The 15,390-nt window shown below is 28.9% G+C and overlaps 1 protein-coding gene across 7 annotated transcripts in view; it reads left to right on the top strand.

Annotated features, from left to right (window-relative positions):
- The first annotated feature begins 2,599 nt into the window (after window positions 1-2,599).
- Window positions 2,600-15,390, top strand: part of LOC119600800 (ATP-binding cassette sub-family G member 4) — a 20,543-nt gene continuing 7,752 nt past the window's right edge. The window contains exon 1 of one of the 7 annotated variants that reach the window (XM_037951349.1): window positions 2,600-2,681. The gene's annotated coding sequence lies outside the window, so the exon portion shown is untranslated. Of the gene's footprint in view, window positions 2,929-3,273; window positions 3,431-10,656; window positions 10,678-11,071; window positions 11,135-11,176; window positions 11,198-15,390 lie in introns of those variants that run through there. The other 6 variants (XM_037951348.1, XM_037951347.1, XM_037951351.1 and 3 more) reach the window with 6 other exon arrangements.

Below are 15,390 nucleotides of genomic sequence, written 5' to 3'. Positions count from 1 at the left end.
TTATAAAATAAAAATAATAATGAATTATAAATTCGATAACTGTGGACTCTAGACTGTAATTAACGCCGTTGCTGGGTCGTTTTACTAAGATTGCACGTTAAATGTACAGTGTATACGGTTGTATATACATAATTGAACACAAGGCGGTAGAAGTTTATTTAATCGTTTCAGCTGCAATAAAATTTTAATATGAATAATTTTTTTTTTATTTTAATACTTGTGTTTTATTTGTTTAAATAAAGAAAATCTATTAATTAATTAATCATTATCGTATGTAGTAGTTAGTTAGTAATTGTTGTTATAGGAGAGTGGACTGAAAAGTTGTTTTAAAGTTTAAGAAAATAGACTCGTATTTTTCTCGGTTGACGAACTTGAATCTGTTCCGAATTCTGTCTCAAAGGGTGCTTTACTGATTTCCCCCCGATTGTTCCCAGTTGTCAATGGAACAATGGATTTCTATTATAAATTTTAGTGCTACTTGATATAGATCCAGGTCTGCATCTAACTCCAGAGTAGCGGTACAGTCCTACCATAAGCAAAGACTCTCAAATCTTCAGGAATAACGTGAGAGTTGAGGTAATTGCCATATGTCTGAGTACAGGACGGTCACCACTGCTTTAATAGCCGGCTCTGCTACTGTGACCGACAAACTGACTAGACAAAATAACTTACATTCGGACAGTACCTTTTACTACCTACCTCTTCGACATGCAAGGAAGATGAAGATTTGCCCATGGAATCTGAAAAATACCAATCGATCTTCGAAGGCTTTTGACACTGTTAAGGAAGGTTTCGAACGAAAAGTTGAACGAAAAAGTAGACAGAACTAGGTCGCTGAGTGTGCGAGATCCGTAGTTCTTGATTGCCAGGAAGTATGAGAAAATACTGCATAATACTACTGTGGATGTTAGGTCAATATGATCAAAACCAGAGCAGACATGTAAACAGGACTAAACCGAAACCCTATGTCAGCACGAGATTGTTTACAAACACCAATCCACAGACTCTTGATATAGACACATCATCATTTAAAATGGCCACATTAAGATCAAATATGCATCACAACGGAGTAGCAACATAGAGAAGGAAGAGTTATCCAACGGGCCTGTATAAAAAAGGCGCGAATATAAAAGTATTGAATTTTCTTGATTTCACTATGGAAATGAACAGGAAACCCAGGAACATTTTCCCTTGATATTATGATGATTCAGATTCTCTGCTTTGTTTAATCAATTCTGAAAGAGTTAAATACTTTTATAATATACATATGTAACGACCAAACGATTTATTAGATCCTTTGTCAATATCGGGCTTTAGGAAATTCGAGTCATTTGTTATTTGAATATTCATTTTTAACAGCAATTCTGAAATATTGAATTTCGTCTTAGTCATACAGTGTGTGGACACATTTATATGTCATTGTGAATCTTTTTAGCTTGAAAAAGGTCCTTTCATGGGGTCTATATCTCACTCTTAATTCGCCATATCAAAAAAGGTAAATGTGAAGGATCGGCAATATCTAACCCTGCAGATATACAAATGCTGGATATTCGCACTATGAGTTCGTACGATTTCTCATCGGACATAGACATCAAATTGTTTATGTGTCGTAAGTCTAGATGTGATACATTTCAAAACCTCTATAAGTGTGATCCGGGAGTCTTGTAAAAGAAACATACGCTTATATATATTCAAAGGAGCATATTGGGTATTGAACTATCTTTCTGAAGCTTCAATCTTTTAGAACATTTCAGCGATTATTAAAATAAAGATTTCGGATTTCGATGCCAAGATGGCCCATTACACTGGCCAGCAGCAGATTTACAAAATGAACATTGTTAATTGTGTTTTATCTCAATTCTTCCCTCATAAGTACTTCTACTATTTCGATCAATATACATAGATTCATATTGATGATTCAGAAAGATCCCTTTCTAACCAACTGATTACCGATGACGATTTTGTGTCAAAGTTAAACGACATTTATGTAAAATAGGCTACTTCCGAAATCGTCATGATCTCGTCAATTTTTTTGTTCTCAAAATGTTCTTCATATTCAAATCAGTACTTTTCCCGAGATCAAATCCCAATGATTTCAAAAATAAGTCAATTGTGATCGTTGTTGAATAATAAACAGCAGATTTGATAAAAGCCACCAAAGTCCGCCGTTTTTTAAATTTTCGAAAAATTATAAAGAAAATCTGATTTAATAAAATAGTTTGTTTCTCATTTGTTTCGAATAAAATTTTAAGTCTGCAATCGTACTTAATGCTGCAACAACAGCAAATATTGGGTAAATAAATAAAGTATTGTTAAATTTTTTGCTATTGTTGTTGTTGTTGTTGCAATAACTGATATGGATTGAAAAGTAACAACAAACACAATGAAAACTGCTAAAAAATATAAAACTTCTACATATACAAATCATATACCCACACACACACACACTAACACATTATGTCAAATGTTTTTTTGTATGATTTTTACACGTTACGATCATGTCCAATCGTACAAAATATCAAATAAAAATAACAACAACAACAATAAAACGGCAGCAATAAACGACAACAACACAGTATCGGTTGGTAGTAGTAGATGAATTTTTTTAGAGTATAGAGTACACCACTTCCATGTTATTTTACTTCGACAAGAAATAGCAAAGTGTTTACTACTCTCGATCGGTAAGGTTGGATTATTATTATTTTTTTGGTGTGTTTTCGTTTTGAGTTCAGTTCAGTTGACTTGAGTCGTGTTTCATTCATATAGTTTATTCCTTCCTTAACTTTTTACCTTTAAACATTATTTATAATTTGCAACGCGTGCCGTGCAAAACGATCTGCGGAAATTCGATCGTTATAGTTTTTATTTTGATGAAATATTAATTTAAAGACCAAAAACTTTGTATTTACAATAAAATATATACCTACAGTGAGTTTTATACAATTTTCTTTGAACCTAAACAAAATTTGTTTTAAAATATTAAACAGCTTTGTGGTTAACGTTACAATTGTGTTTTTTAAACAAAACAAGAGAAAGAAAGACTTTCTTTGACTTTTCACATACAGTTGATATGTCTGTTGACATTTGTGCGACTGTAAAAAAGTGCGTGTTTATTTTGAGTGATGGCATGAGGTAGTATGTGTTTTGTTGTGATTCTGCAAAGATTGTTTGTGTTTTTCTTGTTACCTGTATTCTTTAAGGTTGTTGTTATGACGAGTGAAATGTGTGTACAAAGAAATTTGGTCAAAATCAGTTTTAAACCGGTTTTGAGTTAATTTAATCCACAAAAAAAACTAAAAACAAATAAAAATTATTACTCAAGAGCAAAATATCCAGTTTTGTAGGTTCAGTGTATTGAAAATTCTTCGCAACAACAATAAATTAATAAAAAAAAACAATAACAGCATCTGTGGTCAAGCTAAAAATAAAAGTAAATATAACAACAGCAACAAATATGAAAAAACCTGTCAACTAAAACTAAATCAGCTGTTTTATTAAAATTAAAAATAAATAAATAAACAATTCAACTTTTTAAAAGTATTAAAAACTGTTTAAAAGTACATAAGAAAGAACTGTTATTATTTATTTTCTTTTGTAAATTGTAAACAAAGAATGTGCATTTTGTATATTTTTTATACTTAAATCAACGAAAACGTAATAACAAAAGAAATTTATTGTCAAATTGCAAAGTAAACGTAAAAATAATCAATAAATATATTAAATACATTATAATATATAAAACAAATTAAATTGATAATATTTCTCAGTTTTGATTTCTACTTTTACAAAAATTATGAACAACCTATATTTACAAAAGTGTTTCAGTTCATAGCATAATTTTACATTTACATTTAATTGCAATTTTAAACGTACACTGTTTCCTTAAATAATATTGTAGTAAAAGTGCAAACTAACCAACTAACTTAATAAACTATAAAATATTATTAGAAATTATAGAAACAACAAAAAAGAATTCATCATTCATCATGTTCAGTAACATAATTTTCTTATTCTGAATTGAAATGGTTTGGGAAAATAGTCCTGTTCGATTCATACTATTTATTACAAAATTCATTACAGTTATGTATAGTTTTTCTGTGTAGGAGAACCAAAAAAAAATATATATTTTTTAACCTTTCTGTACTCGCTCGTTGGTCTGTGAGACCGATTTTTAAAAAATGTGATTTTTTATTATAATTTTTCATAGAAACAGTATAAAGTTTTGGTCCTCATTTACGAACATGTACTATATACATATGTATTTCAACTCAAGATGGCTGATATCTTGAAAACGATTCGGTCGATTTCAATGAATTGATGGATTACACAGTATTACAATTTAAAAACAAGTAAGAAATTATAGTCGGGCGAGGCCGACCATATAATACCCTACACCTTTGACAAAATTATAATGTGATTTATTTGCCATAACAAAGCATTTAAATTGAATTGTACCTTGCCTCAGATATACATACTTAAGCCGTTTATTGTTGAATAAAATTGTGGACATTTAAGTGAAATTTTCATGGGGGCTTTTCATAGGGGCTAGGGTCATATGAGGACCTATTATTATGGAATTCGTGAGGGTCATCAAATCTTGTATAGAACTTGGTTTTTTCAGCTTTTTGTCGAGATATGAGTATATTAAACATAATTATGAACTTAAAAGCCCTATTCGGCGGGTTCAGTTGTATGGGGGCTAGGTGAAATAATGGACCGATGTTAACCATTTTCAATAGACTTTGTCTACGGTACCATAAAAGATCATGTGACAAATTTCATTGAATTATCTCCAAAATTGCGACCTGTAGTTTGATTACAAAGTTTAAAAGCCCTATTCGGGGGTTCAGTTGTATGAGGGCTAGGTGAAATAATGGACCGATGTTAACCATTTTCAATACGCTTCGTCTACGGTACCATAAAAGATCATGTGCCAAATTTCATTGAATTATCTCCAAAATTGCGACTTGTAGTTTGATTACAAGGTTTACAAGCCCTATTGGGGGGTTCAGTTGTATGGGGGCTAGGTGAAATAATGGACCGATGTTAACCATTTTCAATACGCTTCGTCTACGGTACCATAAAAGATCATGTGCCAAATTTCATTGAATTATCTCCAAAATTGCGACTTGTAGTTTGATTACAAGGTTTACAAGCCCTATTGGGGGGTTCAGTTGTATGGGGGCTAGGTGAAATAATGGAACGATCTTAACCATTTTCAATAGGCTTCGTCCCTGGAACAATAGAAGATCATGTACCAAATTTCATTGAATTATCTTCAAAATTGCGACCTGTAGTTTGATTACAAGGTTTACATGGACGGACGGACGGAGAGACGTACGACATAGCTAAATCGACTCAGAAAATGATTCTGAGCCGATTGGTATACTTTAAGGTGGGTATAGGACCAATATTATTGTGCGTTACAAACATCAGCACAAACCCAATATACCCTCCCCACTGAAGTGGTGTAGGGTATAAAAATCGAAATCCAGAGAACGAGTTTTACATATTTAAAGGATTGAGGAGTGATGAATCCGAATCTGGCCTCAGACTTTCTCTATCACATCAGGGTTTTGTCGTGTTGTAAAAACTGAAAAACCCCTCTTTTCGCCATATTTTACATATCTTAACTTAAAGCTTGAAACAACTTTTAATTCCAAAAAGTTTGTTAATGCTTTTACTTTGCGGCAAACACTTTATCGGGTAATATTTCCGGAAATACGGGAGATTTTTAAAAAAGGAAAAATTATGTCAAATTGACACCTATAAGTCTGTCATAAAATAAAGGCAAAATGGAGTTAAAAATGTAGTTTGTGTAATATTGTGGTTGTTCTAGGCCATAGGTTAAGATAAACCTTTATTTTTAAGTCGACAGACAGGACTTTCAGATATTATATTTTGTCGATTAATGAGTCTTCGGGCAGTTATAAAGACCCATAATATAACAAAAGTCGGGGAACTTTCAGCATTTATGGCACGAAACCTGACGTGAGGCCAGATTTGGAACTAAAGGTTTGTCAGAGGTTAAACTTTTATTTTTAAGTCGACAGGCAGGACTTTCATCGATTTTTGAGTCTATTTTTAGGACACGAAACCTGATAAGAGGCCATATTTGAAATAAGCAATAGTTTTCAAGAACTTAACTACTAATGCTATAACAAGATATTGGATCAGTCTCTGCCTTTCTTTGCCTCTTTATGTCATCTGATGGTCCAAACTGTCAACTTCAAAATAAAGACTTATAGTATACGCACAATTGGGACGAACGACGAATTTTTCGGAACGAATATTTGTTGTCAGAAATAGAACACACTTGGGTATATGATAATGTACACAATCATTACGTATGACGAAATTCGTCGTACATAACGAACTATGCGATAGGTTAATTTCTATTTCTTACGCAGACGAACGACGAATTAAGTGGGGAAAATTATTTTAAGACCAATTCCGGTAGCCCGAATTTGCTGAAATTTGGTGGTTGTGAGTACAGTTAATGACAATACAATAGTATGTTCGATTATTCGAAATTATATTCGAAAATTCGAAGTTATGTTCGGAAAATTTTTTATGCTCTTAAAATAATCTCTGAGTCATAAAAACTAAAAATAAAATTTTCGAAAATTCGAACTTAAGTTCGAAAGATTTTTAAAGCCATTAAAACCAGTTCTCGTGGCCCGAATTTGGCAGTCTGGAGTACACTTGATGGCACTACAATACTATGTTGGAATATATAAAATTAAGTTCGAAAATTCGAAGTAATGTTCGAAAAAACTTTGAAGCTGTTAAAATAATCTCAAAATTGGGGATATTCACAAAAATATAATTTTAGTACTTTTCGAGGCCAATTTCTTACATTTTCTAATTTCGAAATAAACGTCGAATAAATTTTAAAGCTGTTAAAATTATCTCAAAATCGTGGAGATTCACAAAAATATAATTTTTGTTCCTTTTTCTTACTTTTTCCAATTTCGAACAAACAAATTTTGAAACGAATTCGCAGTACGAATAATTTGATTGTGTTCCATTCGACGAATTTACGCAACGATTTTTTATCGATTAGTTCGTCGTGCTATACGAAATTCGTGTTTCGTCCCAATTGTGCGTATACCATTAAGCTGTGTTATAATTTCTTCCTTCAGTGCTGCTCAATTCTTTGGAAAAGTATCCGTTGGTCTCTGGGTTTCGACCAAGTTTTTAAAAATTTGTTGCTCTATGTAATCTAAACTTTTACAACTACTTTTAATTCCTAATTAATAAATATATTGCAATAATTAAAAATTTTATTTTTTCAACTGATAATAATATTAAATGGAATTCTACAATGTTTTATTAAATGACGAATTTATATAAATACTTAATTGCTATAAAAAAATTACCCAAGAAAATGAAATATTTTTTGTGCTGCTTATCATAAGCTATTTATTTGTTATAATTATATTTATGTCTAACGATAAATTTCTTTATAGTTTAGTTAGTTTGTGGTCAAGGTACAAAAATAATAGAAGGAAAAAATGTAAACATAAAGTCCAAAGATCTTTAAAATGAAATGTTGCGAAGTGGTATAATAAAGGAAAGTTTTTAACTGGAGGAAACTAACACTATTTACATTTATCATTAGATTTTTTTTACTTTTTTTTAAATGAACGATTTAAAGAACTATAGTTTAGATCTAGTAATAACTACCTAGTTTATTGTATGTATCTCTCCGATTAAAGTATTAAGTATTTTTTCAATCGTTTCAATGCCATGTTGTCTGCCTAGTTAGCATAATTATCAAAATTAAATTATTATCTAATAATGCAGCTGTTTTAATAAATTGGTCCATTAATTAATAGAAATTATAATGATGCAATTTGATAACAGTTTTCCTTCATTAATTGGGTTACCGGACTTTGAACATGAATCACGTTTTTCAATTATTTTAAATAATGCAGTAATAGTATGTATGTACATAAGAACGACTCACTTTATATAGAAAACAAAGAAAAGTAAAACATCACTACATTCCACTTTTGAGGGGTGGACCTTTATCTATATTTTCTGCATCGGTCTAAAATTGAATGTATACGTTGATGTGGCAACGCATTTTATGTACATTCAGCTTTAGAGTAAATTCTGCTAATTTTCGCATTAACAAATTGAGTCCAAAAGAAATAATTTTTGTTTGACAATGACTGACTAATACAGATTTAGGTTTTATTAGCAGATTGTAAATAAAATATATACATATTTTGATAACAAGTTAATAGAATTTATGACAAGTGAGTGACAGTAATTGCTACATTTTTAATAATAAATATTTTGCTTTAAAAATTAATAATATACAATATTTATAAATTAATTTAAAGTTTTTGCCACTTTTTATGAAATCTTTTGCAAAATGACTAAAATTTGTGATTTTTCACTGCATGGGACCCTTTTAAAAAATCATATATTTTTATAAATTTTGAGATTGAATCTATTCATTCCTTGATTTTAGTCATCTAATATTGACGTTAGGATAAAAAATTTGAAACATTTTATCTTAGAATGAATTAAATTATAATTTTCTGAGGAAATATCAGTATTTTGGGCCGCCTTAATGTACATATATTCTCTGGGTCATTGATGTTTCAAAATGTCCGTCTGCAGAGGGAAGCAGCAATTGGCAGGAATATTGACAGAATATGAATATATAAAAATCTATTTCAATAAAGTCTTAAAACTCTAAGTTCCATTTTCTCAGCTTCCAATTATCGTTTATTTGAAAAATATTCTTTCTATTAATATTTTTACAACAATATGAAGCACTTTCCAAATTAACAGTTTATAGATTAGTCATTTGACTAGTCTATAAACAAGCCTCCCTATGAATTAGACAATAGACTACTCTATAAACTAGACAATATAGAGCATAGTCTATAGATTAGACATTAGAGTAGTGTATTGACTAGTCTATAGAACAGAATATACAAAGTCAAAATCATAGAATAGTCTATAAACTAGATAATAGAATAGTCTAAAGACTAGAAAGAAAATGTACCACTCTAAAGACTTGATAATAGGCTAAACTATAGGATAGCTGGTATCTAATCCAAATACTTATTCACAGACTAGAGATGTGATTTTCCGAAAAATTCCCTTTGTAAGCAACTTTTCGAAATTTTCCAACGGTACCAGAGTATAGTCAACTTTGACGCTTTTTCTAAATATAAAAGTAGTAAGGGCGTGTTTTTCGGATAAAGATAATTTACCTCTTAAGTTAAACCTAGTTTAATCTATACTTTGTGTTTTTCAGTAATCAGTTACGTTACTTATTATCTTAGTGTGTTATATACTGAGTGTTGTTGGCCAATTAAACCTAAGTTAGAATTGAGAAAATGCAATCAACAAAAACAATAAAATAATCAATTCGGAAGAAAAAATTAACTTTTTAAGTAAATAGTATTTTTTTACTTGTTTTACCAATATTATCATTGTTTTAACTTTTTATTTAATTTTTTTTTAAATTTTTCGTTTTACAAAAGTAACATTTGCAAAAAACTGCTGTATATTGTTTATGTTTTTGACTGAAAAAATGGCAATACTAACAAAGTTAACTGATCTTAAATCTATAACTGAAAAACACAATCATCGATCCCGCCGATCGAGTTTATTCTAACATCAAGTAGTAAGAAACCCGCCCTAAGAATTCTAAATCAAACATAAAGGAACTAAAGCTTCGTTCACATCCATCAAATCCTAATCTAACAAGTGTATACATATGGATGTACATATGTATGTATGTATGTATGTATGTATGTATGTATGTATGTATGTATGTATGTATGTATTTATGTATGTATGTATGTATGTAGTATGTATGTATGTAGTATGTATTATGTATGTATGTATGTTGTTATGATATGTATGTATGTATGTATGTATGTATGTATGTTGTATTTGTAGGTATGATGTAATGTATGCTATGTATGTATGTAGTATGTCTGTATGTATGTATGTATGTATGTATGTATGTATGTATGTATGTATGTATGTATGTATGTAGTGTGTATGTATGTATGTATGTATGTATGTATGTATGTATGTATGTATGTATGTATGTATGTATGTATGTATGTATGTATGTATGTATGTATGCATGTATGTATATTTTGGTTTCTTATAAAGATTCTAAGAAAATCCAACTGCGCGTACGGTTTTTATTTAGTATTGAAGTTTATTTGTTATTTGAAAAATACATAGATCCTAATTTGACCTTAGATCAACCCTTATAAACTTACCCCCAGAATGCAATAAGAATAACCAAATTTCATAAGGATCGGTGTATAATTTGTTATCTGTTGACTTTTTAGGTGTCACTACTTGAGTCAACCACCAATCGTTTCAAGGTACACATTTTTATTTAATTAATTACTTTATTAATTATAAGCTTTTAATTTAATAACAATTAATATTTGAACTTTGATTTACAATGCATATATTATCTTTGGGAAACAGTGTATTTATAGTAATTAAATCAAACTGCAATAAATAATTTAAATTAAAAGAAAATGCTTTATATAAAGACCTAAGATTACAATTTCAATGCGTATTTTATTGTATGTATTTCTTTTTAGCTTTTTATTAATTAAGTGCAACAACAATAACAATAATTGCAGCAAAAAAATATTTAATAACAAAAAGATCAAGGTACAAATCATCAACAATAATAAACAATTAAAATGCTCCTTTTTAAACGTTTGCAAATTGCAATCAGTAAAAGAAATAAAATACATCTACAATCACACACACACACACTCTCTTTCTTTCTCTTTCATATGTAAACAATTGCTTTCCAATAATTATTTAATCTATTTTTTTTGTTTTTGTTCAATTTGTGACGATTTGATTTCAATTGACGTTTGCTTGTTGTATGTTTGTTTGTGTAATTTACCATCTGTTAATGCACTTTGTTGCAATAATAAAAAATAACAACAACTTTATAATTGTTTTTAGTTGTTTTTCTTCTTGTTCTTTTTTATGTAAAACAATCGACTTGAACTAATAGCTGACCATTGTTGTCATTGCCTTACTCACTAATTTACCTTTAAGAGAGATTGTTTTTGTTTTGTTAATGATTTTTAAATTACAAATGAGTGTCGAAAAGGTAAATGAATTACAATTTACTCGAAAATAAATCCATAGTAATACAACAAACAATTATAAACAGGTAGTAAAGACATGTTCCTCATTTCGTGTACTTTAAACAACAATAATAAAAATAGTTGTAAAATATTTTATATTTTTGCATACACGGTGTGTCTCTATGACCTTTAACAGATTGTTTTTGTTGAATTTTTAATATATGTGTATGTATAACAAAAATTTATCGTTTCTAAATTGTTTATGTTTGTAGAGTGTAACTAATTTTAGTATTAATACCCTTAGAGGTGTGAATTTGTAAATCTTTTAATACTTACACTTGTGAGCAGATAATTAAGTCAAGTCAGTGTTACTATACTATTGAATTCTTAAATTTTTCTGGAAATTCCAGTAAATCCAGTTCAAATACTTCTTAATAAATGACATTCACTATTACCAAACTTACATATGTACGTATCTGTTGATGTAGGGCGTGTTTTTTTGGATTAAGATAATCTCTATTCTTTGTTTAAACTTAGTTTAAAATAAATTTTTTAATAACACACGGCAACAAAATTAAAAAATGGATGCTCAGACACCAAAGTATAATCTTCTAATGGATTGAGCTGTGCTGAATGCGAATCACATCAGGTTTTCGATATAAAGTGAAACCCCCAAGTTTTTGGCTGGTTTTAATCCCTAGGATACAACATTTTGAATATCTGATGTCTGATATGGATTCAGATCAATCCTTTGGTCTTTGGATAACAAATTTGTTGGACTGTGCAATCTATGTTTAACAAAGTATCATTGGTCACAATCTCTTAAAAAGAAGAAGAAGAAACCAATTTTAAATTCTTAATTCATTTGGAAAAAAACTATATCAGTTAGTTTATACTTTCCGTAACGTAACAGCTGATTCCTGTTTTTCATACAAAGATCCAACGTCAAACTCACGGTCATACTAACGTAGGCCGATAACGAATCAGCTGATTTATCTAAAAACGTATCTTTTAAACTAAATGAGCGTTAAGAATTCCATCCTAAGGGCGGGGTTTTCTGATAAAAATAATCTACATTCTTTGTTTGAACCTAGTTTAATCTATATTTTGAGTTTTTCAGTAATCACTTACGTTATACAATCAACAAAAACAATAAATTAATCAATTCAGAAGAAGAAAAACTTAGTGTTTTAAGTAAATAGTATTTTTTGATTTGTTTTATCAATATTCTTATTGTTTTAAATGTTTATTTTACTTTTTTTTCTAAAAAATGTCATTTAACAAAAGCAATATTTGCAAAAAACAGCTGTTCATTGCTTATATTTATGACAGAAATGTTGGCAATACTAACAAATTTAACTGCACTTATATTCCGCCTAAATTTATTCCGAGTTTAATCTAACAACAAGTTAACCCACGTTTAACTGAGTAGTAGGAAACCCGCCCTTAATCTAACAGCAAGTTAAGCTACGTTTAACTGAATAGTGAGAAACCTGCCTTTGAACCAATATTTATTGGAAAAGTCAATATTTGTTAACTTAACTTTCTGTTAATCAATTTCTAACATTTGGTAATTTGCAACGTTTCCATTTTTCCCATAACGTGCCGTCGGATGTTGGATGGGTCATTTACCCACAGTTTTACAACTATAGTTTCAGTTAATGAACTTAAGTGAATAAAATTTTGTGTTATCAGTTTACAGAATGACATGTTCAGCAATAAATTTTTATTGTCTGATTTTTACTACCCAAATTATAATGAAATGCATTATTTAAACTCAGCACGTTTGACTAATAATAAATCGATTGAATTTACAAGTGATTTGTGGTCGTATTTCTTTTGTGTATTGATCTAATTGAAATTGAGTTATAATTCAATATAACTAGTACTGTGAGTTACATATACATATAGTTATTTTATAATATATTGTTAACATTTTGTAGTTTTTTTTTTTTTTTTTTTTTTCAAATTGTTTAGTAATTATCTTGTAATGTTTAAATAAATTTGTTAAGTAAATTTTAACTAATATCTATATTTTGTTAGAATTTAAGTTGATCAATTAAAGTAATTGATTTTTAATTGATTAATTTTATATTTTTATCAATTACATTATCTGGACTGGTATCAGGTAGTGGTTTCTAGAAGATTGAGAGGACTTTTTTTATTTAACAAACTTATAATAGCTTCCTAATTATTAAATCATTAAAACTAAAAGCAGTTGTATCTGTAATTATATTACTATTCACATCTAATTATCATTAATTTAAATGAACTTTAAAACGTGTCATTAAAAAATTAAATAACTAATCCCTTTCTATTCTACTAATAATTAACATAATTAACTACTAAGTACATAATAATTTTGCAAAAATTATTTACAAAAAAATTCCAGATTTTATTTAAGAGCAGATAGGGTACAGAGATCAAATGAGAAATAATTTGAAATCTTAATGTTATTTAAACATGTTTCACTCCAGTACTAATTATAATTTTAAAATACATATTTGTTTCTAAATGCATAGTAATAAGGGCAAACTAAGGTCGATACTTGTTTTAAATTAGAAAGAAATGTCTGTGTTTAAAATTGAATTTATAATGAGACATTTAAACGTTTTAAACAATTACTCTAGAATGGAGGAATTCTTTTACAACGGAATAACAAAGTCCACTTTGGCATATGAAATACTGTCAACTGTAAATTAAAAACGTGTTTTTCAAAATTCATTCATTAAAAAAACTTGTATAGGTATTTTCTTAGAATTCCTTTTAAAGTTGCTGATGAAGTATAAAATGTTGCACTTTGAAATGGTTTAGCAAATTTAACGACACTTTTCAAAGTCAAGGTTGAATTTTATTTGTTTAGATATTTAATTAGTTTTGCACGTTTTTAATAATAATTTTTTTTAGCATCACATTAAAGTCTAGCTTTAAGTTTATTAAACTGTAAGCAATTATATGAATTTAGTTTGAAATGCAAATAAAAATGCTATTCATAAACTGATGTAATTTACGGTAGATAATTAAGAATGTTTAGCTGGAACTAAATTGGAAAATTTTATTTAAAAATACTTTGTAATTGATAAATTATTACATTTTTGCAATAAAATATTTGCTAATTGAAAAAAATTAATCAATCAATTCTCTCAAGGCACCTGCCGATAGTGTCTGTACGATCGAGGGTCTCCTATGACTTTACCTGGTTTAGGCATTAAAATAAGCTTTTGCTTTTTCTAGTTAATGAGGAATGTTCCGACATTAAGACATTTCTGGAATATTTTTGCTCAATCACAATCTGATTGTTAGTTTGAGGGTTGGAATCTGGGCCCCGTGACTTTTTGTCACGAATCTTGGAGCATAAATTTAATACTTCTTCCTCTGTTATTACTATTTCATTGCGATTAGCAGGTTGTGATGTATGATTCTCGGGTTCTCCTTCTGGGAATAGCATAATAGCTATCTATCTATCTATCTATCTATCTATCTATCTATCTATCTATCTATCTATCTATCTATCTATCTATCTATCTATCTATCTATCTATCTATCTATCTATCTATCTATCTATCTATCTATCTATCTATCTATCTATCTATCTATCTATCTATCTATCTATCTATCTATCTATCTATCTATCTATCTATCTATCTATCTATCTATCTATCTATCTATCTATCTATCTATCTATCTATCTATCTATCTATCTATCTATCTATCTATCTATCTATCTATCTATCTATCTATCTATCTATCTATCTATCTATCTATCTATCTATCTATCTATCTATCTATCTATCTATCTATCTATCTATCTATCTATCTATCTATCTATCTATCTATCTATCTATCTATCTATCTATCTATCTATCTATCTATCTATCTATCTATCTATCTATCTATCTATCTATCTATCTATCTATCTATCTATCTATCTATCTATCTATCTATCTATCTATCTATCTATCTATCTATCTATCTATCTATCTATCTATCTATCTATCTATCTATCTATCTATCTATCTATCTATCTATCTATCTATCTATCTATCTATCTATCTATCTATCTATCTATCTATCTATCTATCTATCTATCTATCTATCTATCTATCTATCTATCTATCTATCTATCTATCTATCTATCTATCTATCTATCTATCTATCTATCTATCTATCTATCTATCTATCTATCTATCTATCTATCTATCTATCTATCTATCTATCTATCTATCTATCTATCTATCTATCTATCTATCTATCTATCTATTATCTATCTATCTATCTA

Source organism: Lucilia sericata, unplaced genomic scaffold (assembly GCF_015586225.1).
Source record: "Lucilia sericata isolate MDLA Ls3-8-SP2 unplaced genomic scaffold, ASM1558622v1 Contig000122F_arrow, whole genome shotgun sequence".
NCBI lineage: Eukaryota > Metazoa > Arthropoda > Insecta > Diptera > Calliphoridae > Lucilia > Lucilia sericata.
Note: the sequence above shows the minus strand (reverse complement) of the source record. Positions and strands in the feature narration are given on the sequence as shown.